A 25,083-nucleotide genomic window follows, 5' to 3' on the forward strand; every position below is an offset into this window, starting at 1 on the left:
GTGTGTATGTTTGTATGTGTCCATGTATGTGTGTGTGTGTATGTATATGCGTGTGTATGTATGTTTGTATATATATATATATATATCTATATATATATATATATATATATATATATATATATATATATGTGTGTGTGTGTGTGTGTATGTATGGATGTACGTAAGGTAAGAGGCAGCGCTTCCAGTTCCTACTTGCCTAGTGAAGCCTGTGGTTGGCGGCAGCTGTTTGCAGGATTTCTCTAGGAGTTGGATGCTCCTTGTAACCATGGATGGATGGAGTTGTATAGGCAGTTTACTTTTTTTTTTGCATAAATTAATATTGATTGTTTTCTTGATTTGCTTGAAAGAGGCTTTTTGTTCAATGTAGTAATTGTACAATGTTTAGTAGAGTTAGGGAAAATTGAGAAACTGTAGATAATATGTGCTTTAAGTGTTTTACTCAACCCAAAGTTATTGACATTAACCACAAGGATAATGATCTTTTCCCAAAAGTGTTGTTAAAAAGTGTTTGTGCACAAACCCTTTGCTCAGGCCTTTAATATGTTGACAAGGAAATATATATATTACTGTGACAATATTTACCAAGCGGTGGTGAGTAAGTGTTGTCTTAGATCTACAGAGGAAGTGAGTTTGCAGGTAAGTGCATAAGAACGTGGATATGTTTCTTCTGACAATACCTTTTTACAAGTTGATAAATGCACCTCATAGGTTCATAGGTTCATACTAGGCTATCTGCCCTAGGGCATTTATAAGCCTAGCCAGAGTGTGTTTGGCTTTCGCCACCCATTTTAAATTAATTTTGCTATGCCCTTTTTCGAGGTTAGTATACTGTGCCTCTGTCTAACAGTGACACAGAAGTGATACCCGGGGTAAACCTACGATCTCCCATCCACTCATCAAGATTCCTCTTGAAGAGAGTCAATGAGGGACTCTGCCTAACCTGGACTGGGATTTTTATTCCGGAGTGAAGGGAGCATCTGGGTTATGAATCTGTCCCTCCAGCATGTCCTATTTATTTCATTGCTGAGGTTCAAGTCTGTCGAGCGCGCAGCTCGATGGGATTTGGATTTTCTGAGGTGCAGCATGTCCATTAATTCCGGGTTGGACATGGCTTTATGGCATAGATCGCCTCTGAGCAGGCGGTATGCCACTGAGTAGAGCTGGAGTTTCTTTAACCGGGCAGCATATGGCATCTGTTTGAGCCCTTTGATCCTCTTGGTGAGGTACTTTTGGGGTCTTTCCAGTTGCTGCAGGTGTCTGGTAAGGTACATCCCAAAAGGGGCATTGTACTCAATTATGGGCCTGATGAGGGATGAGTAAAGAGGCACGATGACCTCCCCTGATCTAGATGTGAATCCCTTCATGATTATGTGGGCTATATAAAATGTTTTTTAACCCCTTTGGCCACATGGTTGTCAAATGAGAGATTGCTATCAACTTGGGTCCCTAATTACGTCTTCTGTACTTAATGGATTACCACTTATGTGGTAATTTGTGGGCACTTTGTTTTTGCCAAAGGGGATGACTATACACGTTTTGGCGTTTAGCTTGAGGCCATGGCTCTGGCACCAGTTGTCTGTTTCTATGAGGCCCTTTTGGAGGATGCTTGTGTCGGCTGGAGAGTCTATTATGGCGCCCAGTTTGCAGTCATCTGCAAACTTGGTCAGCCACAGTCCTTCCGTGTTGGCCTGTACCTCCGAGAAATATATACCGAACAAGAGAGGTCCCAGGACTGAGCCTTGTGGGACGCCACTTGTAACTGGTTTGGAGTCTGACATGGCTCCAGCAATTCTAACCATGTGGGTTCTGTCCTTGAGCCAGTTTTCAACCCATCTAGTGACATAGAGGTTTATATTTAAGCTGGTGAGCTTATCTATAATAGAAACAACAATTGGTGTTACTGCTATAATTCAACTGAACCACGATACCACACCAAGAACTTTATTAGATAAAGCTTTCAGGTCTACACCCTTCATCAGTATGAGTCATTACAAAAAAAATCAACATTTAAATAGGAGAATATAAAATCACATGCTTCAGCCCATCCCACCTCCTAATTAACAATCAAACCTAAAAGTAATATACAACTCATAAAGATCTATATAAAAAATCTACTAAAAGGAAGAAAAAAATCTTACTTTACATACAAACTCTTCTATTTAGAATAAAGTATAAAAATTATTAACTTATACAAACAATATATAAATAAATATTTAATATATTTATACACAAAAAAGGAGTTACTGGTAACATCTAACAGCCTATGATGTACTACATCAGGTGGTACTAACTTGTGATAACCTATTAAAGCCTCTCTCTCTGCCTTTTAACTAATACTGGCTTCAAGCTGACTGCATTATTCAAACCAGGGGGTACATCCTCCTGGAGCCTAATAATCCACTCTAGTTCTCTCAGCTCCAAAAAATTATTAATGTCACCCTTCCTTAAACTCACTTCCATTTTACTTAATACCCTAAACTTAAATATATGTCTTTCACCTTTTTCCATGGCATGCTTACTCAGAGCATTTGTCGATATAAATAGTATAAATAATTTTTATACTTCTGTTCTAAATAGAAGAGTTTTTATGTAAAGTAAGATTTTTTCTTCCTTTTAGTAGATTTTTTTATATAGATCTTTATGAGTTGTATATTACTTTTAGGTTTGATTGTTAATTAGGAGGTGGGATGGGCTGAAGCATGTGATTTTTTACTCTCCTATTTAAATGTTGATTTTTTTGTAATGACTCATACTGATGAAGGGTGTAGACCTGAAAGCTTTATCTAATAAAGTTCTTGGTGTGGTATCGTGGTTGAGCTTATCTATAATGCCTGAGTGGGGTATTGTATCGAAGGCTTTTGCGAGGTCCAGGTAGGCTGTGTGGACCACCTTCCCCTCGTCAGTGGCCTTGGTGACTGTTTCAAAGAAATCGACCAGGTTTAAGAGGAAGGATCTGCCCTTAACAAAGCCGAACTGGGTAGGATCCAGTATCTGTAGGTCCCCAATATCTTTATTTATGAGGTCCATGACAATCCTTTCCATAGCTTTGCAGATCAAGCTAGTCAGGCTTATGGGGTGATAGTTTCCAGGATCCGTTGAGGCACCACCTTTGTTGAGAGAGACCACTGTTGCTGTACGCCACTCTTTGGGTACATATCCTGTAGTAAGGCGGAGATTGAACAGTAGTTTTAGGTTTGGGTTTAGCTCTTCTTGGGGTTCATGTAGGACGCAGCCCGGGACACTGTCTGGTCCCACTGATGCTGTGTTTTTTGCTTTGGAGAGGGCGGCTCTTACCTGAGCATCTGAGATGTCAGGGGGGGAAGCACTCTGCTGGGATAGAGATTTGCCCTTTTGGTGGGGAGGGGGGGAGTTTGCGCTGAACCTGTCAGCTAGGATGTTGGCAATGTCTGTGGGTTTGGTGTATTTTTTGTCATTTTGGACTAATTCTGAGCATATCTGGGAATTCCCACCCAGGTTCCTAACATAACTAAAGAAAGCCTTGTGATTATCCTTGGTGTCCTGTGCAATTTTTCTCTCGAAGCTGGCCTTAGACGATTTTATGAGTGCCCGTAGTTTTTTGCTAATACTGATCAGAGATGCCTTCCCTTTTTGGGATTTTGCTCTGTCATGTAGTAGCTTCCTCCTCCTATTGTATAGTTTGTTTATGGCTGGGGTCCACCAGACAGGACGTCTGCCTTTGGAGGATTGGGTCTTGGTTTTATTTGGAATTGCCTGATCCATGCATTCCTGAAGGTGTTCATAGAATGCGTTTATAAAGGAGTCTGCGGTCTGGGCCATATTTTCCACAGGCCTGGGGGCTTTGAGGGATTCCACCTCAGTTTTGAGGAGTGTGAAATTTGCTTTAGAGAAGTTTTTCACTGTGGTTTTCTGGGCAGGGGATGGGGTCGGGATGCGAATATCCAGTGAGATTAGTTTATGGTCTGATCTTACCAGTGAGGGATACACTTCTGGTCTGGAGCATAGAGTCCCCATGTTGGTGATGATCAGGTCCAGTATGTTTTCCCCTCTTGTGGGAGTGGTAACAAGTTGTTCCATAGCATTTGAGTTTATAAATTCTAAGAACCTTTGGGCTAGGGTGTTGGAGCTAGAGTAATGCTCCCAGTCTATGTTTGGGTAGTTGAAGTCACCCAATATAATGGTGTTTGGAGAGACCTTCATATTTTCCAGTGTTCTCAGGAAGGCCGAGTGGGGTTACTGGGTTTGGGAGGGTGGTCTGTAGCAGGCTATAAACTGGAAGGCAGTTTTACCCACTGTTAGTTGCACATGGATAGTCTCTGATGCTTCATGCTGTGCCACAACCTGGAGGTGTGGGTATCTTTGACGAATATTGATACTCCCCCCTCCTTTTGTGGTTCAGTCCAAGTTTTGGGGCCAAAAAGCATAGTATGAGGTATAACCTGGTAGTGCTGGGCTGCTCTCGGGAGCCTTGAACCAGGTTTCTGTTACTGTACAGATATCGATGTTCTCCATGCTAAGGAGAGTTTCGAGTGCGTGCATCTTGCGGTTTAGACTACTGGCGTTGAGTAGCATTACTCTTAGTTTCTTATCCCTTGTGATACCTATGGAGGTGGGTTTGTCTTTTGAGCCTTGCCTAAAAAAGGCACTATGGGGGTAGCAAGAGCCTTTGCTGATATCCGAAAGCCCAGGGGTGACAGGTGCAAGCCGTTCCTAGCGAAGCATCGTGGCTTTTCGAGCATGTCATCCCAGGCTGACAGGCATTGGATCCCCTTTGAATGACACCAATACTTAAGCCAAATGTTGAAATTGATCATCTTGTCTTCATATTGTGGCATCATTCTTGGTGAGGGTAAGATGCTACTCAAGGTCAGGGTCATACCAGCCTGGGCTACATGCTCAGAGAGCTCCTCTATGTCTCTTTTCATGTAGTCCAGGGAGGTACGTCTCAGGTCATTCACACCAACATGGACAATGACCGAGTCATATTTGTACTTGCCTTGGAGTGACCTGAGTGCTTGTGTTATGTGGCGGATCCTAGCGCCCGACAGGCAGCTCACCGTGACCTTCTCCTTGTTCAGCCTGGTGAGCGGGATGTCAGTGTGCCTGACGATAGAGTCACCTATTACAAGTGTATCAGGTGTGTTGTTTAGCCGCAAGGGCTGTGACTGTTTGGCACACTGGCTTTGTGAGCTATGTGTTGCACATGTTTTGTTTTGGGGTAGCGATTGCTTGGGTGTCTGCTTTGGAGGTTTCTGCTGCTTAGGCAAATTTTTATTTAGAGCCCCCAAGTATGTTTTTGTGTGTTTATGTGTTTGGTTTGCTGTCGTGGTAGGTCTATGTGAGACTGGAATTGTAGTGAGTGTGGTTTCCTTCTCCTCCTGACTTTTTACGCCAGTACTGAGTTGAGAGAGCTTAGCCTCCAGTTTGGCTATATGGTTGCATCTCTCACATGTGTTGGAATTTGTTGGGAGGAGGAGAGGGTTGTCTGTGTACATGAGGCAGTTGTAACATTGCCTCAGGATTCCCAGATTCACCAGCTGGACCGGAGAGGAGATTGACAACTGACCTTTGGACATGCTAGAATATTATTGGGAATTCCTTTATAATTGAAAAAAGTGCCAATGGGGAACAAGGTACTCAAGGGGAGTTTGTGAGGGTGTAGTGCTTTTAATTTTTTAGTGCTGACTTATATAATTGCTTTAGTGAGCAAGTGCCAGGTAACTTAAATGCAATGTGTTACAGGTAACTTAAATGCAAAAACGACAAACAGTAACTTTCTTTGAAGTGAAACAAGGAAATAAGTACAGTGAGCAATGCAGATATCACTAGGGATCCACAGAAGCGCTGAAAAGCAACGTTTTAGCTGGAATTAGCGTTTCAGGGAAATAACAAGCAAACAAACAACAAGCATACAAACAAAGCTAGATTCAGCAGGCCTGGATCTAGTCTATGCTACATCAAACAATGTGTACCAATTTCAGTAAGAAACAGTTCAAATATGCAGGCACTATAAGCCTTTAACCAGAAATTCCCAGCTCAGAAGGGCAGAGTCCAGCCTCTCCTCCCACAAGAGTGCAGACCACGAACATTCTTAATATAAAATAACTGGCCTGAAGCCCAAGTTCCACCTAATACGCGGCTTTTCAGCGCTTCTGTGGATCCCTAGTGATAGCTGCATTGCTTACTGTACTTATTTCCTTGTTTCACTTGAAAGAAAGTTACTGTTTGTCGTTTTTGCATTTAAGTTACCTGTAACACATTGCATTTAAGTTACCTGGCACTTGCTCACTAAAACAATAATATAAGTCAGCACTAAAAAAATTAAAAGCCCAAGCCCAGGACAGCAAACCAAACACATAAACACACAAAAACATACACGGAGGCTCTAAATAAAAATCTGCCTAAGCAGCAGAGACCTGCAAAGCAGACGCCGAAGCAACCGCTACCCCAAAACAAAACACGTGCAACACATAACTCACAAAGCCAGTGTGCCAAACAGTCGCAGTCCTTAAGGCTAAACAACACACCAGATACACTTGTAATAGGTGACTCTATCGTCTGGCCCACTGACGTCCCGCTCACCAGGCTGAACAAGGAGAAGGTCACGGTGAGCTGCCTGGGGTGCTAGGATCCGCCACATAACACAAGCACTCTGGTCACTCCAAGGCAAGTAAAAATATGACTCTGTCATTGTCCATGCTGGTGTGAATGACCTGAGACGTACCTCCCTGGATTGCATGCAGAGAGACATAGAGGAGCTCTCTGAGCATGTAGCCCAGGCCGGTATGACCCTGACCTTGAGTAACATCTTACCCTCACCAAGAATGATGCCACAATATGAAGACAAGATGATCAATTTCAACAATTGGTTTAAGTATTGGTGTCATTCAAAGGGGATCCAATGCCTGTCTGCCTGGGATGACATGCTCCACAAGCCACGATGCTTCGCTAGGGGCGGCTTGCACCTCTCTCCCCTGGGCTTTCAGATATTTGCAAAGGCTCTTGCCACCCCCATAGTGCCTTTTTTAGGCAAGGCTCAAAAGACAAACCCACCTCCATAGGTATCACAAGGGATAAGAAACTAAGAGTAATGCTACTCAACGCCAGAAGTCTAAACCTCAAGATGCACGCACTCGAAACTCTCCTTAGCATGGAGTACATCGATATCTGTGCAGTAACAGAAACCTGGTTCAAGGCTCCCGAGAGCACCCCAGCACTACCAGGTTATACCTCATACCATGTTTTTCGGCCCCAAAACTTGGACCGAACCACAAAAGGTGGGGGAGTATCAATATTCGTCAAAGATGCCCACACCTCCTGGTTGGTGGCACAGCACGAAGCATCAGAGACTATCCATGTGCAACTAACAGTGGGTAAAACTGCCTTCCAGTTTATAGCCTTCTACAGGCCACCCTCCCAAACCCAGGAACCCCACTCGGCCTTCCTGAGAACACTGGAAAATATGAAGGTCTCTCCAAACACCATTATACTGGGCGACTTCAACTACCCTAACATAGACTGGGAGCATTACTGTAGCTCCAACACCCTAGCCCAAAGGTTCCTAGAATTTATAAACTCAAATGCTATGGAACAACTTGTTGCCACTCCCACAAGAGGGGAAAACATACTGGACCTGATCATCACCAACATGGGGACTCTATGCTCCAGACCAGAAGTGTATCCCTCACTGGTAAGATCAGACCATAAACTAATCTCACTAGATATTCACATCCCGACCCCAGCCCCTGCCCAGAAAACCTCAGTGAAAAGCTTCTCTAAAGCAAATTTCACACTCTTCAAAACTGAGGTGGAATCCTTCAAAGCCCCCGGGCCTGTGGAAAATAGGCCCAGACTGCAGAATCCTTTATAAACGCATTCTATGAACACCTTCAGGAATGCATGGATCATGCAATCCCAAATAAAACCAAGACCCAATCCTCCAAATTTAGGCGTCCTGTCTGGTGGACCCCAGCCATAAACGAACTGTACAATAGAAGGAGGAAGCTACTACATGATAGAGCAAAATCCCAAAAAGGGAAGGCATCTCTGATCAGTATTAGCAAAAAACTACGGGCACTCATAAAATCGTCTAAGGCCAGCTTCGAGAGAAAAATTGCACAGGACACTAAGGATAATCACAAGGCTTTCTTTAGTTATGTTAGGAACCTGGGTGGGAATTCCCAGATATGCTCAGAATTAGTCCAAAATGACAAAAAATACACCGAACCCGCAGACATTGCCAACATCCTAGCTGACAGGTTCAGTGCAAACTTCTCCCCCCCCTTCCCCACCAAAAGGGCAAATATCTATCCCAGCAGAGTGCTGCCCCCCTGACATCTCAGATGCTCAGGTAAGAGCCGGCCTCTCCAAAGCAAAAAACACAGCATCAGTGGGACCAGACAGTGTCCCGGGCTGCGTCCTACATGAACTCCAAGGAGAACTAAACCCAAACATAAAACTACTGTTCAATCTCAGCCTTACTACAGGATATGTACCCAAAGAGTGGCGTGCAGCAACAGTGGTCCCTCTCCACAAAGGTGGTGCCTTAATGGATCCTGGAAACTATCACCCCATAAGCTTGACTAGCTTGGTTTGCAAAGCTATGGAAAGGATCATCATGGACCTCATAAATAAAGATATTGAGGACCTACAGACACTGGATCCTACCCAGTTCGGCTTTGTTAAGGGCAGATCCTGCCTCTTAAACCTGATTGATTTCTTTGAAACAGTCACCAAGGCCATTGACGAGCGGAAGGTGGTCCACACAGCTTACCTGGACCTTGCAAAAGCCTTCAATACAATACCCCACTCAGGCATTATAGATAAGCTCACCAGCTTAAATATAAACCCCTATGTCACTAGATGGGTTGCAAACTGGCTCAAGGACAGAACCCACATGGTCAGAATTGCTGGAGCCATGTCAGTCTCCAAACCAGTTACAAGTGGCGTCCCACAAGGCTCAGTCCTGGGACCTCTCTTGTTCGGTATATATTTCTCGGAGGTACAGGCTAACACGGAAGAGCTGTGGCTGACCAAGTTCGCAGATGACTGCAAACTGGGCGCCATAATCGACTCTCCAGCTGACACAAGCATCCTACAATAGGGCCTCATAGAAACAGACAGCTGGTGCCAGAGCCATGGCCTCAAGCTAAACGCCAAAAAGTGTATAGTCATCCCCTTTGGCAAAAACAAAGTGCCCACAAGTTACCACATAGGTGGTAATCCATTAAGTATGGAAGAAGTAATTGGGGACCTGGGGACCCAAGTTGACAGCAATCTCTCATTTGACAACCACGTGGCCAAAGTGGTTAGAAAAACATTTTATATAGCCCACCTAATCATGAAGGGATTCGCATCTAGATCAGGGGAGGTTATCGTGCCTCTTTAGTCATCCGTCATCAGGCCCATAATTGAGTACAATGCCCCTTTTGGGATGTACCTTACCAGACACCTGCAGCAACTGGAAAGACCCCAAAAGTACCTCACCAAGAGGATCAAAGGGCTCAAACAGATGCCATATGCTGCCCGGTTAAAGAAACTCCAGCTCTACTCAGTGGCATACCGCCTGCTCAGAGGCGATCTGTGCCTGATGTATAAAGCCATGTCCACCCCAGAATTAATGGACATGCTGCACCTCAGAAAATCCAAATCCCATCGAGCTACGTGCTCGAGAGACTTGAACCTCAGCACTGAAATAAATAGGACATGGTGGTGGGACAGATTCATAACCCAGAGGCTCCCTTCACTCTGGAATAAAATCCCAGTCCAGGTTAGGCAGAGTCCCTCATTGACTCTCTTCAAGAGGGATCTTGATGAGTGGATGGGAGATAGTAGGTTTACCCCGGGTATCACTTCTGTGTCACTGTTAGACAGAGGCACAGTATACTAACCTCGAAAAAGGGCATAGCAAAATTAATTTAAAATGGGTGGCGAAAGCCAAACACACTCTGGCTAGGCTTATAAATGCCCTAGGGCAGATAGCCTAGTATGAACCTATGAACCTAAGTGCTTAAACCAGAACTAATACACTTTTAGAATAACAGACACTAAGCCCTCAGTCAGCAGTTCCCAACTTAGAAGGATGTAAGCTACCTGTCCTGCCACCACAGTGCAGGCCACAAACCTTCCTAATGTAAAACAACTGGTCTGAAGCCCAATTGCTTAATCCAAATGTCTTAGAATGATAGCTACACTTTAATCAAGTTACTACCAAACAGTAATAAATACAATTGAATACTTTAAAGAATGCCTGGATTAGTGCTCAAGTTATACAAACAAAGCTAGATTCAGCAGGCCTGGATCTAGTTTATGCTACAGCAAACAAGGTGTACCAATTTCAGTAAGAAGCAGTTCAAATATACAGGCACTATAAGCCTTTAACCAGAAATTCCCAGTTCAGAAGGGGAGAGTCCAGCCTCTACTCCCACAAGAGTGCAGACTCATGCTGAACCAGGTAAAGTTACAAATGGTAGAGAGAGTAGTTGTGGTTGACAGAACAGAAAATGTCTCTAGTTTCAGTGAAGTGGAGGAAAGCATAAGTTAAAATGGTGCTGTTTGTTGTAGTAAAAGATTTTGGGATGAAACTAAATATGTTGGTGATACGGATGAGGTTATAGACAATCAAAAAAAGGCATAGAAGGGCATTGAGTGGCAGATTTAAAGATCTTGAATTTAGGATGTCCACTCCACAGCCCAGCGGCATTTCTGCCAGGAAACTCCATGTTAATCAAGACCTTGACTGTTCAGTGTGTATGGAAAGCTCTAAAAGTGAATTACAGATTTTAGCTATTGGTGATTCCATGCTTGGGGATTAAGGGAATTATTTCCTTGGATAGAAAGAAACATTTATTATTGATTGATTTTTGTATACTGAAACGTTCCAGCTGGGTAGTTAGGCGGCTTGTGCTATTGGGCTGCAGGACTGCAGCCCCCCCAGCTGTAAAACAGAAAAGAAAAGCAAAAAAGAAAAATAAAAGTAAAACAAAAAGAAAATAATAGGAAGTCCTGGAACTTCACGCATGCACACTCTCGGCATTTCCCGATATCCGGATTGCAGGTGAACCAATCTGGAGCATGCACACAGAATCCGGACTGTCTCACCAGTAGTCCGGATTAGGAAGACAGCATTCAGCAGCAATGATCCCAGTAGTCTATGCAATTACAACTGCATAGACTGGAAGGGGATCGGACTGCAACATCTGCAGGCTGGGTAGCACCCAGCTTGCTGTCACGGGAAGGAAGGACTTGCTCTTGTTGCAGGCTTCTGTACTGCAGGAATGGTCATACTTGCAATGGATTTTACTGTAGGAAGGAAACTGGCATTTACAATGGACTTTGCAATGGATTTTAGTGTGTGTGTGTGTGTGTGTGTGTGTGTGAAACGCCCCAGTTAACTATAACTGGTAGTTAGAGAGAAACCTAGGTTCAAACCCTTAACCTTGGCTAGAGGTAGCAAGAACCTGAATTCCCTACCCACCACCACTTCTTAAAAGCATTCAGAATTTTGCCTCGTGGTTTTCTGGATTTTCCGACATTTGAATTTCAGACTTCATATTCTTCAGAAAGTACATGGTAACACAAAACATGTTGTTCTAGCAATTTTCCAAGTTTATAAGATCAGTATTTGAAATTTGTCCCTATTATGGGGCTGTATTCACCCATTATTGGCTTTGAGCAGGTTCTTTGTGCTAAGAGATTGAGAGCTATGGTTAGAACTGAATTCACTAAATGATAGCCATTTAAGTTTCAGTCTTCCTGTCTTTCAAAAAAACAGCTGGTTTGGCATAGTGGTATGTTGCACTGACTGTAGTGCACAGGGTCCTGGGTTCAAAACTTGGCAGTGAAATGCATGGTGGTAGCACAGCATTTTATTCTAGTAACTTGGTTATACAAGCCATGTTTAAAATGTGTCCCTGGTTTTGGGGCTTTTGCCCCCCCCCCCCCAATAACTTTTGGCTTTTCCAGACTTCTTCTGCTCATGTGCTGCAAAGGTGAGAGATGCAGTTAAGTGTCGAGTGGATTTTACAAGGAGCTAAGAACTTCAGGGGAAGAGAAGTTTAGTTCTGCTTATGCTGAGTTAGCTTGCATTGTTAATAGCACAACAGATAATGTACTTGCTTTTGATGCAGAAGGATGTGGGTTCTACTTCCACAGTATGTAGATGCATTGCTGATAATGTACTGTGTTGTATTTTTAAAGAGGGTGGATGCTACAGTCCTGAGAATGTCCTCTGGCGGAGATACCTAGTAACTATCAACCTGTTATCAGTTTGCCATCCATTCCCTATTGCAATATTACAGTTTATCATTTAACAGGCATTTTATTTGTAGATGAAGCAATGAAATATAAAGTTTACTGGAAAAATGTTCAAAACAGTACATTTAAAACGCCCTCTAACAACTGTACTGTGTTATATGGGGAATATAATTTAATACAATCTGGAAGGTGTATCAAAGAACACATGTATGTTTTGTGTGCAAGGGGCCTATGATTTGAAAACAGCCCACAGTTAATCTTTATCTGCCACTGGCCAGATGTGTTTTCTTTGAATGTGGGTTTCAATGCTGTTTCAATGAATGTGAGTTTCAAGGGCAGAGAAGTTTTAATGCCAAGTCTATTTTCATTGTGAGACTGCATTGCTTTGTTTAGCAGATGTCTGTTAGTGTTTGCTCTTTAAAATGTAAAATAAAACTTTTAAATGAAATCCAAATCATCGTAGAAGTAAAGCAGTATGCACATTGCAGTGTTTACGGTAAATGGGGTGAAATAGCCAAGAAATTGGACATTGGAATGGCTGCAGGAGGAGGCCCCATTCGACCAAGATTTTATGAGGGGAGAACAGCAGCAAACTCAAAGACAGCCCTGGCTGAAATATAACTCTCAACTGTCCAGATTTTCACAGAATTAATAGATTTTTGCTTCTTATTTTTGGTTTAGTCCTCATAGAATGTCTGTTTTTCTGGCAAATCATTTAGCAATGAAGTCACTAAATAACGACAGACATTGCGTTTCAGACTTCATACCCTTCGGAAAAATGCATGCTAAAGCAAGACCTGTTATTCTATCAACTGTCTAAGTTTATACAACAGCAATTTTAGTACTGTCTGTACGTTCCCCCAGTATATTTGGCCTTGTCCAGATTTCCTGTATTAAGAGGTTGAGAGGTACGTGCAAATTAATCACTTTATAGAATTAGGTATATCCTGACTGTCCCTGACTTTGGCTCAAAATGTTGCTCTCCCTCTAATATTCCCTCCACAAAACGGCAATTTTGGAAGAAAATGTGGAGGGTTTGCAATTAGGAAATAATTGTAATGATCAGAGTTATAGATTACTTTTATTTCAGAAATGCATGTAGATTCTCTTATTTTGTCTGCTGCTCAACTTAACAATACTAATATTTAAAAAGTGTCTCTTCTGTGACAGGATCCCAGCTGTATTGTGTGGCTATTTTATATTTTTGCATCACCTTTTTGGTCCATTTTTTCATAAAATTGTAGTTTTCTAGGAAATTAGTTGTAAATCATTAAAGATTGAAGTTAGAAAATAATGATAGACATTTCAGTTTCAGACTTCATACCCTTCAGAAAATTCATACTAATGCAAGACCAACTATTTTATTATCTTTCTAAGTTTATAAGAGCAGTATTTAAAAATTGTCTTTATTTTTTGGGCCTTTGTCCCACTTCTGTTTATGGCTTTGTTCAGATTTCTTGCTCTGAGGTTGAGAGGTATAACAAATGTGTCAGGGCCATCACCATCAGCCAGAGACATTTCAAATTGTGACATGCTTGTTGCACCCCACTCCCCCATGTAGTGACTGTGGATGTGTCCAAGCAAGACAAGGAGCAGTTTTGCAGTATAAGTGTGTAAAGTATCCCCCCCATCCAAGGTAGACACAAGTACTGTACTGGCTTTTCATCTGTCCTTAATTTTGCATAATGTTCTGGTTTTCTGTCATTTTTTATACTGTTGATTTATGCTTCTTAGTATTCATAAAATGCATGCGTTGCACTGCCTGTTGCTCTGTGTTTAAGTAGCAAGGTTTTAGTGACCATCAGGTAAGCTTGTGTGAGATTGTAAGATGCAAGTAAGCTATACTAAGCATACTGTTAAATGATTAGCAACATTGAAAGCTTTTTTGTTGTTGCCGTGCAGAGAATATTTGCATAACTAGATAATGTATAAGACTTGGGTATTGGAATGCATATGATAGTATTTGTAATAAATGAACAGATTACAGTATTTTCAGAAGCTCATTACATTTCTTGGAAACTTGCAGCCATCTTTGCAGGCTTTACCAGTAAACTAAACAGAATGCCAATCTATCATGTGTGGTCCATAACCTGTGTAGTAATCCTTTAAGCAGTTTATCTTGACTTTGTTTCTTGTTTGCTGTTCATTTTTTACATTGATCATGTTTTCCCCATGAAACAAGTAGATAGTTGTTGTCAGGCAGCAGGTCTTTTTTGGATAAGAAACATTTTTACAAGTAGGGGTGTGATGGCCGTGCCCTGGCCCAGCAATCAAGGAGCCTCAATCCTCACCACTAACACCAGGGAGGTCGTCTCCTAGAGGAGGAAAGGATAACTAATACACACAGTGAAGTACAATTTCCCTTAAGTGCACACAGAGATCACAGTCAGTCTGGGGCTGGCTGCTCCTTTGCTCATCACGTCCCCAATAAGACTCCCCACTGGCACAGCTATAGGGTCCAGGTCTCAGCCTAGCTGGGCAAGCTAAAACCTCCAGTACCCTCTCTGTCCAACCAGCGCTTCGTGTCTCTGCCCAGGTAGCTGATACACACACACACTTTGAGAAGATGTTATACAACCACACAGACTTTCCTGGGAAAAGTCTGGCACAGGTTCTCTGGCTGTGCCCCTATTACCCAGACCATACGGTAGTAATTCCTGCCACCACCCAGTTAATTATCAGCTACTAAAAGGCCCTTAAAAGGGTGCCCAATTATTACTGTGCAATGTTATAATCCAGTGGTAGTATGACTAATCAGTCTCAAGGCTTATTGGAAGGGCTTGTTACAATAAACTTTATAAATATATAATGTTCTCTAAAGCATACTGTATCTCTACATAAACCAGTCACAGGTAGAAGGTTTTAAAAATATTTAATTATAAATAATTAAAACACAAGACAAAACTCCTACACCACAGAGATATCTAAGAGTTCAGAGATCACGCAGAAACTTAAAATAATACAGTAGTAAAGGTCTGATTTCAAAGAAAAATACCTAATTAATCTTCACTAGCTTTAACTATTCCTACAAGAAATCACAGTGCTAAAACTTACATGTGTAAAAAGCAGGCAGTGCTGGGTTAGATGTCCAAGGTCAAAATGCTTACAGTCTCTCACTGAACAATAGTTTTTAAACACTAACCAACAGCTCTACTGAGGCCCTCCCAAATTACATCATTTTGACACTTAGGTTTTCCCAGTATTCATATTGCATCATCTTGACACCTTGTCTGAGTTCTCAGGCCACAAACTGCATTATTTAGCAATCTAACATTTGCTCAGAAGCTTCCAACAATACAAGGCCTTTCACATATGCACTCTAGCAGAAACCAGAGCAATAAAGCACCTTGTAAAACATGAAAGGGTCACAACATGCTTCACTGGGCCAGTAGAGTGCAATGTTGTCACATATTTTGCAGTTCCCCATTTCACAGTATTCTTTTACACTCAAGAAAACATGCCTGTATTTTACATTTATTTATACAGTTGATAGAATTATATATCAAATTCTATTTGACTAGGCTGGCAGCCTTCGCCCATCTCTCCCCAGTCATCATGGGGGTATCACAGGCATTGCTACTTTCAGTATGTTACCTAGTACTTTTATAAAGCTGAATATAAAATATAATTAGAACTGCTGTGCAAGGGGATGTGGTTTGAGTTGAGTGCTGCTTGATTTTGACTGGCATTACAGTAATGTATTTAAAAAGTAATTTATTTTTTCATGCCTCACAACCTTTTTGTTTCCATCTAGATATTAAGTAAGCTAACATGTAGCCGATGCATTGAAATATTTTTTTCTACGCCTCATTTTGTCTTGATTGGACTTTCATAATGACGGTTTGGCCCCAGGAAGTGTATTTAAAGTCCCAGTTTTTGTGGTTTTGAACATAGCTCCACCCCATTCTAGTTGGCCACACCCATTCATCTGTCTCCTGCAGCCCCCCTTTGATTTGAAGTCACCAGCCACCATTGGTAGTTACCCATTTTCATCAGAGACCTGGATAGAAAAGCTCCAGTACTTATACAGTGTACTTTATATAGAGCATTTTGTTTACAAGGTAGAATGTTGGGGCAACAGGTGACACAGGTAATTTAGCGACTTATGGATACATTCTTTAACTTTAAAAAATGTCACAATATAGCATAAGAAGTGAAATAGTTTATACAGACTGGTCAGTAGCTACTTGTGTCTGTTATTTTTCCCTTTTTATATATTGCTGTTGCAACAGATTTTCATGCATTAGGGGCCATACAAGTTTTAAGTAAAGTATTAAATATAGTTATTGCTATCTCTGTTTCATCCTTTGTTTTTATTCATAATGGGAATAAATTTATGTAGTCTGATAACTGATTTTGCCTGAACTGATTTAATGCCATTTCAACGCTTCCCAGAGTTGGGCATTCATGCTGTTTTATATCTGTTTTAACTATTTTTTAATGTTTATGTCAGATAGTAAAAGAGATGTTATGTAGTATTTATTAAATTAATTTGCAATGTGTATTTGGATTGTATAGAATATTACGTTCAACTCAATTGACATAACTGGGTTCTTTGTATTGTTTTGTGTGTGATATATTTTCTTATTCCCTTAATCATTTAGTTTTTATTTCATGCTCATTTTTTCTGTTTGATTCTGTTTTGAAGAGCCTTTACCTTTTATATAAGTGAAGTAGTTCCTTATTCCACCAGTAGGGGGATTTATTATTTTTGTTTACTTTTTCTACTTTTGTAGCTTCAGTTTCTTTGTGAAAAATTTGGGGGAAAAAAACTTGTATACTCCCCAACACAAAAGTGGATCCACAGCTGATATCTCCAATTACAGGCCAGTAGCTACACACAGTGTACCACTACTACAGCTGTATCTGCATTACTGCACACACCGTACCACTACTACAACTGTACTCTGCTTTACTGTACACATCGTACCACTACTACAGCTCTACTCTGCTTTACTATACACATCGTACCACTACTATAGCTCTAGTCAGCTTTGCTACACACACTGTACTACTACTAGAGCTGTACTCAGCTTTACTACACACACTGTACAACTACTACAGTTGTACTCAGCTTTGGTACACAGACTGTACCACTACTGCAGCTGTTCCCAGCTTTACTACACACACTGTACCACTACTACAGCTGTACTCAGCTTTGCAACACACAACGCACCACTACTACAGCTCAGCTGTACTCAGCTTTGCAACACATACCGTACCACTACTACAGCTGCACTCAGCCTTGCAACACACACTGTACCACTACTACAGCTGTACTCAGCTTTGCAGCACACACTGTACCACTACTACAGCTGTACTCAGCTTTGCTAAACAGACTGTACCACTACTGCAGCTGTACCCAGCTTTACTACACACACCGTACCACTGCTCCAGCTATACTCAGCTTTGCAACACACACCGTACCACTACTACAGCTGTACTCAGCCTGCAACACACACCGTTCCACTACTACAGCTGTACTCAGCTTTGCTACACACACTGTACCACTACTACAACTGTACTCTGCTTTCCTACACACACTGTACCACTACTACTGCTGTACTCAGCTTTACTACACACACTGTACTACTACTACAGCTGTACTCAGCTTTACTACACACGCTGTACTACCACTGCAGCTGTACTCAGCTTTACTACACAGACTGTACAACTACTACAGCTGTACTCAGCTTTCCTACACACATTACCACTACTACAGCTGTACACAGCTTTCCTACACACATTACCACCACTACAGCTGTACTCAGCTTTGCAACATACACCATACCACTACTACAGCTGTACTCTGCTTTGCAACACACACCATACCACTACTACAGCTGTACTCAGCTTTGCAACGCACACTGTACTACCACTACAGCTGTACTTAGCTTTACTGTACACACCGTACCACTACTACAGCTGTACTCGGCTTTGCAACACACACCATACCACTACTACAGCTGTTCTCAGCTTTGCAACGCACACTGTACTACCACTACAGCTGTACTTTGCTTTACTATACACACCGTACCACTACTGCAGCTGTATTCTGCTTTGCAACACACACCGTACCACTACTACAGCTGTACTCAGCTTTGCTACACACTGTACTACCACTACAGCTGTACTCAGCTTTGCTACACACTGTACTACCATTACAGATGTACTCAGCTTTGCTATACACACTGTACCACTACTACAGCTGTACTTTTTTTCTACATAAACTGCACCACCACTACAGCTGTACCCAGCTTTGCTACACACTGTACTAGCACTACAGCTGTATTCAGCTTTACTACACACACTGCACCGCTACTACAGCTGTAATCAGCTTTGATGCACACACCGTACCACTACTACAGCTGTACTCAGCTTTACTACACACACTACTACCACTGCAGCTGTACACAGCTTTACTAAACACACTGTGCTACCATTGCAGCTTTACTCAACTTTACTAAACACACTGTACTACCACTAAAGCTATACTCAGCTTTAATACACACATTGTACCACTACTACAGCTGTACTCTGCTGTTCTACACACACTGTACCACTACTACAGCTGTGCTCAGCTTTGCAACACGTTGTACTACCACTACAGCTGTACTCCGCTTTACTACACTACTACAGCTGTACTTTGCTGTACTACACGCACCGTACCACTTCTACAGCTGTACTCAGCTTTGCTACACACTGTACTACCACTACAGCTGTACACAGCTTTACTGCCCACACTGCACAACTACTACAGCTGTACTCAGCTTTGCTACACAAACTGTACCACCACTTCAGTTGCACTCAGCTTTGCTACACACCCCATACCACTACTGCAGCTCTATTAAGCTTTGCAACACATGATGTACCACTACTACAGCTGTACTCAGCTTTGCTACACACACTGTACCACTACTACAGTTGTGCTCAGCTTTGCAACACACACTGTACCACTACTATAGCTGTGCTCAGCTTTGCTATACACACTGTACCACTACTACAGCTGTGCTCAGCTTTGCTACACACACAGTACCAGTATTGTAACTGTACTAAGCTTTGCTACACACACTATACCACTACTACAGCTGTACTCAGCTTTGCTACACAAACTGTACCACTACTGCAGCTGTACTCAACTTTGCTACACAAACTGTACCACTACTGCAGCTGTACTCAACTTTGCTACACAAACTGTACCACTACTGCAGCTGTACTCAACTTTGCAACACACACTGTACCACTACTACAGCTGTACTCAGCTTTGCTACACACACTGTACCACTAATACAGCTGTGCTCAGCTTTGCTACACACACTGTACCACTACTACAGCTGCACTCAGCTTTGCTACACACACTGTAGTACCACTTCAGCTGTACTCAGCTTTACTACACACACACACACACACACACACACACACACACACACACACACACACACACTGTACCACAACTACAGCTGTACTCTGCTTTACTACACACACCGTACCACTACTACAGCTGTAATCAGAGTGAAAAATAAAATAATGAACAAACCACGACTGAAGGAAGAAAACAAAATTTAATGAGAAGAGCTTTCATGATCCAAACTGATCGCTTCTTCAGACTTAAGTCATACTATTGAACAGCCTAATTTAAATTAAAAGGCAGCCTATCACAGTGGCGAATGTACTAAGTTAGAAAGTGCATTTATCTAAAAACTTTAATTACTTAAAAGCTAAAAATACTTTAAAAATGTGCAGCTATTGGTAAAATGTATAAATAGTATATAGTAATACAAAAAACATTTGATGTGTAATTTTAATGTTTCAATGGTCTGGCTTTCAAAATAGATTTAAGTGATACCATACCATTAATTCCAGGGGGTTTATCAGTCTGCAGATGTTCATCATGTTACCCTGCTGCAGTCATCACACTTGGGTTATCCAGCCATCAGGCGGTCCCGCAGTCGGCCCGAATTCCAAAGTCTTGGTCCGGTGTCAGTTGCTGTTGCAAAAAAGATTACGACCAAGTTTTTCATGAGGTAGACCAGCACTGTATTAAAATAGTTAACCGAAAAGTGAGGAAGTTGGAGAGGGACCTTAACGAATACAAAAATGGTGTAGCGTACCAACCAGCCTACAAAAGTAATTTTAAAACTAATAACAGATTTAGTAGAGTAGACAATACTGAAGGTACTGATTCTCCAATAGAAGGTCCTCGTAGAAGTGAGAGGCTGGCTCAGAAATTTAATTCCAGCAACAGAAATGAGCAGCAGGTTTTTCAATTTCCCCCGGGCAGGACCAACAAAAGGGGTCCGTTCTACCAGCAGAGAGGTTGGGTGAACCAGCAGAGATAGTAGTGGAGGAAGGGGGGGACGTGAACTGTTTAGCTCTTTCTATAGAGACATTTAACGCATATGACTTGCCTTACTCTATCATTTCTAGAGGTAACTTTAAAATCTTTAACTTCACTGACATCGATGTTGGGGATACGCACTTTGAGCTATTCACAAAAGGTTTCCATTTTGTACCACTACACTCTCTTAACATTACAAAATCTATTTTAGAGTTGAAACTATTTACAAGAAAGCTTAATTTGAACATCTTTTTCAAAGGGCAGAATTACTTGCAAGAGAGGTTTTCCAGAGCTAGTACATTTAACCCCCCACTACATGCTGTAGTTAAAACATTTGAAGACTTAGTGGAACAAGATATTAGGGATACCTTTAGGAGTAACAACTCAGAAGTTCTAAACCTACCCCCCGATTGTGTACAACTCATTAAAAAATTGAAAACTGATAAAATAAGGATCATGAAACCGGACAAAGGGGGAGGCGTTGTTTTGATGTACAGTTGTGATTATGAAGCAGCAATGTTTAGCATTTTACAAGATTTAGATCAGTATTCTACTGCCTCGATTAATGAAGTTAACCTTGCATATTCTAAGATTAGATACATGCTGTATGACAACCTCATGCAAGGAGCAATAAATGAGAAATTATACAACTTTCTACTGGTCAATAAACCTGTGACCCCCACCATTTTCGGTATACCTAAGGTGCATAAAGGGTTGACTCCTTTAAAGTTTAGACCAATTGTGGCTGGAGGTGGGGGCATCACTGAACCTCTTGGTAAATTTATAGACATCTCCCTGAAAAGTCTGGTCAATTCCTTAAAACACATATGTAAGGACTCTTGGGAGTTCTTAAAGAACATCAAAATGGAATTATATGACGCAACCAAATTACTTATTACCATCGACGTCATTGAACTTTTCCCAAGTATACCACACGTGGAAGGTTTGGAACTATTCAACGAATTCTTAGTTAATTCAGGTGAATTCACAGCAAATGTTATCAGGTTAATAGTAGAAAGCATGGAGGTCATCTTGAACAACAATTATATATTTTTTAATGGTGAGTTGTTCAGACAAAAGAAAGGGGTGGCAATGGGTTCACCTTGCGCCTCGGCGTATGCTAACATTGTGTTGTTTATGTGGGAGCAGAAATTTGTTTTCAATTCAGCATGGGCTAAAAACATAGCCCACTATCAGCGCTTTCTGGATGATATATGTCTTTTTTGGAGCGGGTCGTTACTGGAATTTCAAGAATTTTTTACATATATAAATTCCACAACGGATTATTTGAGATTCACAAACAACATTAGTGAGAAGGAGATTAATTACTTAGATGTGACTCTCTTAAAAAATCCTGAATCTAGGAGTTTTGAATCAACTGTTTACAGGAAGCCTACGTTTTCTAATTCATTTCTGCACTTTGACAGTGGTCACCCCACAGCACAAAAAAAGGGCATTTTAAAAGGTCAATTAATTAGAGCAAGTAGGATGTGCAGTACACTTAAACTTTTCAAAGAAGAGACTCAAATTTTGGAAAACATGTTCTTAGAAAGAAATTACCCTAAAAGGCTTTTTGAAAAAACACTTGATGAGGTTTATAGGTTGAGAACCAATAAATTCATCCCACTTCTGGGTAAGGGTACCACAGACCTCACAGGAGGCAATGCTGAGAATAACACAGATTCCCACAACACATTTGTTCATACCTTCAACAACGATTCCATGAAATTTAGGGACCTCATCTCAAAATACTGGCCTATTCTGAAAACTAATGAGGAGATTAAACAATTCACAGCGACATACCCGGCCTTTGTTAGCAGCAGAAATGCCAACTTGAAGGATCTATTTGAAAGGCATGAGGTAAAGGCATCTCTGAGTAATAAGAAGGTAGAAACCTACAAATGTTTAACTTGTAAGCAATGTAACCATATTTACAACAACAGTAAATATTACATTAGCTCTAGAAATTTCAACTTTTTTCCTAAAGGGTACTACAACTGTGCCACTAAGGGTATAGTCTACCTTGGTTTTTGTGAGGCTTGCAACGGGTTCTATGTGGGAAAGACAGAAAGGACCCTGCGAAAAAGGATTTATGAGCACTTATACGATGTTAGTGTTAAGAAAGAGAGTAATGCCTTTTACAAGCATTCAGTTACATGTCCCAATATGACCTTGAAATTTATGATTCTAGAGCATGTACCCCAAAACCCAAGAGGAGGGGAATGGGAGGCCTCTTTAGAATATAAAGAGCTTTTATGGCAGATCAGATTAAATGCAACAAAACCCCCAGGTATGAATGAATCAACTAGCATTAAGAGTGTTTTGAAGATTAGACGAGCCAGGTTATAAGGTAGGCATTTATTGAGAAACATTCATGTTAGCACTTTTAGTATTTCAAAGAGAATTACTTAATTTTTTAAGTTATTTAATCCACAAATTAATTCACAAAGGTTTCCCAATTTAATTTAAAAAATCTAAAAAATGTTAAAGTATTTATGTATTTATGTATTTATTTAACCATTCCAAGTATTTTTTGGCAAAATGACTTTTTTACATGGCATTTTAGCAGAAGAATTACAACATTGTGCACAGTGACTTGCTTATTAGGATTTGATTTAAGCAAGTTTATATCTTTGCTATATGGTGGTCTTGCCTTTAGTCCTGTTTTTAACGTTTTGACTGTTATTTCCCATTGACATCAATTTTTAAACCATTTTTAAACATTTTATAATACATTGTATAGAATACTAATTTTTGAAAATGTATTTAAACATTTCACATACACTAGTTCTTTTTGTAAAGAACTGTGTTCACCTTTAATGATTTTACCCTTCATTACTGGTGGATTTATGTTTTTAAAAAGAGAAAGGGACATGTATTTATGTGATTTGTCACGCAAACTTGGGTAATGCATTAGCACTTTAAAAACCCGATTGTGGGTTAATCAATTGATTAACTGAACCGTTTGTTTTTAAATCTAATTAATTTAATTCAATTAAGTTAAGCTTTCACAATTGATATGAGTATTTAAACTGTGGCACATCATGCATACTTTTGTCTTGATAAAGCCTGATATTGATCAGGCGAAAGCGCTTGATTTTATTATTCTTGGAGTGTTTCGTGTGAAATAAAGAAGAGGATTATTTGGTTTCCGTTTTGGTCGTGGATTATTACTTCTTGGTTTATTCTTCTTGTTTTGGCTTCTATAAATAGTATATAGTAATACAAAAAATATTTGATGTGTAATTTTAATGTTTCAATGGTCTGGCTTTCAAAATAGATTTAAGTGATACCATACCATTAATTCCAGGGGGTTTATCAGTCTGCAGATGTTCATCATGTTACCCTGCTGCAGTCATCACACTTGGGTTATCCAGCCATCAGGCGGTCCCGCAGTCGGCCCGAATTCCAAAGTCTTGGTCCGGTGTCAGTTGCTGTTGCTTCTTCCCTGACGTCAGTGCGCCAGGGGTGTATAGGAGGCATCCGACGCCATTTTCTTCAGTCTTTCTTGCCGCGCGGTGCCTGAAGCAGATCGCAAGTGCCGGTCGGCCGACACCTGAGATTTTCTAATCGAATTTCAGTCTGAAGTCTTCAATAAAGCTAAGTACCCCGTTGGGGAAACTTTTCTTGCCTCAGACTGATGTCAGAAAAAGTTAACAATTGCATTTCTTGTGGGAAGAAAATACCTCATAAGGACTTCCATTCTTATTGTATTCCTTGCCTAGGCCCAGACCACAATGTCACAGGTTGTCAGTTTTGTGCTAGCTTTAATAAACGAACTGTCAAACGGCGTTTTGACTTCGCACGACATTACTTTGGTTGGAAATTTAATTATATCATGCCGTCGGAGCAGCCGACGACCAGCATGCATAAAAAACGCAAGGATAAGGACAGGCAACCTGGGAACAAGCCAGACTCCGAGGCCTCTGCTGGACCTGTCGCCAGTTCTCTGGTTTTCAGTGAGGCGCCTACACAGCCCCCAACGACCGCAGAATTAGAACCCCAGACAGCTTCGGATTCTCTAGCGGATTGTACTAGGCCGTCACAGCCATCTTCATTAGGCCCTTCTGACACCGGAGGAGAAGGAGATCCCGGTGCAGTAGAAACACCTTCGGTTGCAGAAGGTGTCTTCAGACCGATTACACTCACCATTAAAACCTAAAGAGACTGTACATCAGTCCCCAGTTCAAGGCCCCATGCCTAAGAAACAGATGCTTAAGATGGCTGAAGATTTGATTACCCTAATCAGTGGTTCACATCCACCTCCAGATAAAAGACCAAGACAAGAGGAGGATTTTGCTTCCTCTGACCAGGTTTCAATTTCCTCAGACTCTTCTGAGGAACAGGATTACGCTTTTCCCCCTTATGAAGACTCTGATGCTGAAGACTCTATTCCCTCAGCATCTCCCCCTGAAGACTACTCCTTTGGGGAAACTTTACATACCATGAGGGAACATTTCCACTGGGAAGGCCAGGACTACTCTGATTCTAAGAAAAGGCTCCGAGAGTTC

General features: G+C 41.3%; 1 protein-coding gene across 1 annotated transcript in view; it reads left to right on the forward strand.

Annotated features, from left to right (window-relative positions):
* Nucleotides 1-25,083, forward strand: part of AP3D1 (adaptor related protein complex 3 subunit delta 1) — a 3,080,434-nt gene that overhangs the window by 2,393,970 nt on the left and 661,381 nt on the right. The gene's annotated exons all lie outside the window — the stretch shown is intronic.

Source organism: Protopterus annectens, chromosome 13.part0, assembly GCF_019279795.1.
Source record: "Protopterus annectens isolate FY-2018-M chromosome 13.part0, PAN1.0, whole genome shotgun sequence".
In the NCBI taxonomy this organism is placed as follows: domain Eukaryota; kingdom Metazoa; phylum Chordata; order Ceratodontiformes; family Protopteridae; genus Protopterus; species Protopterus annectens.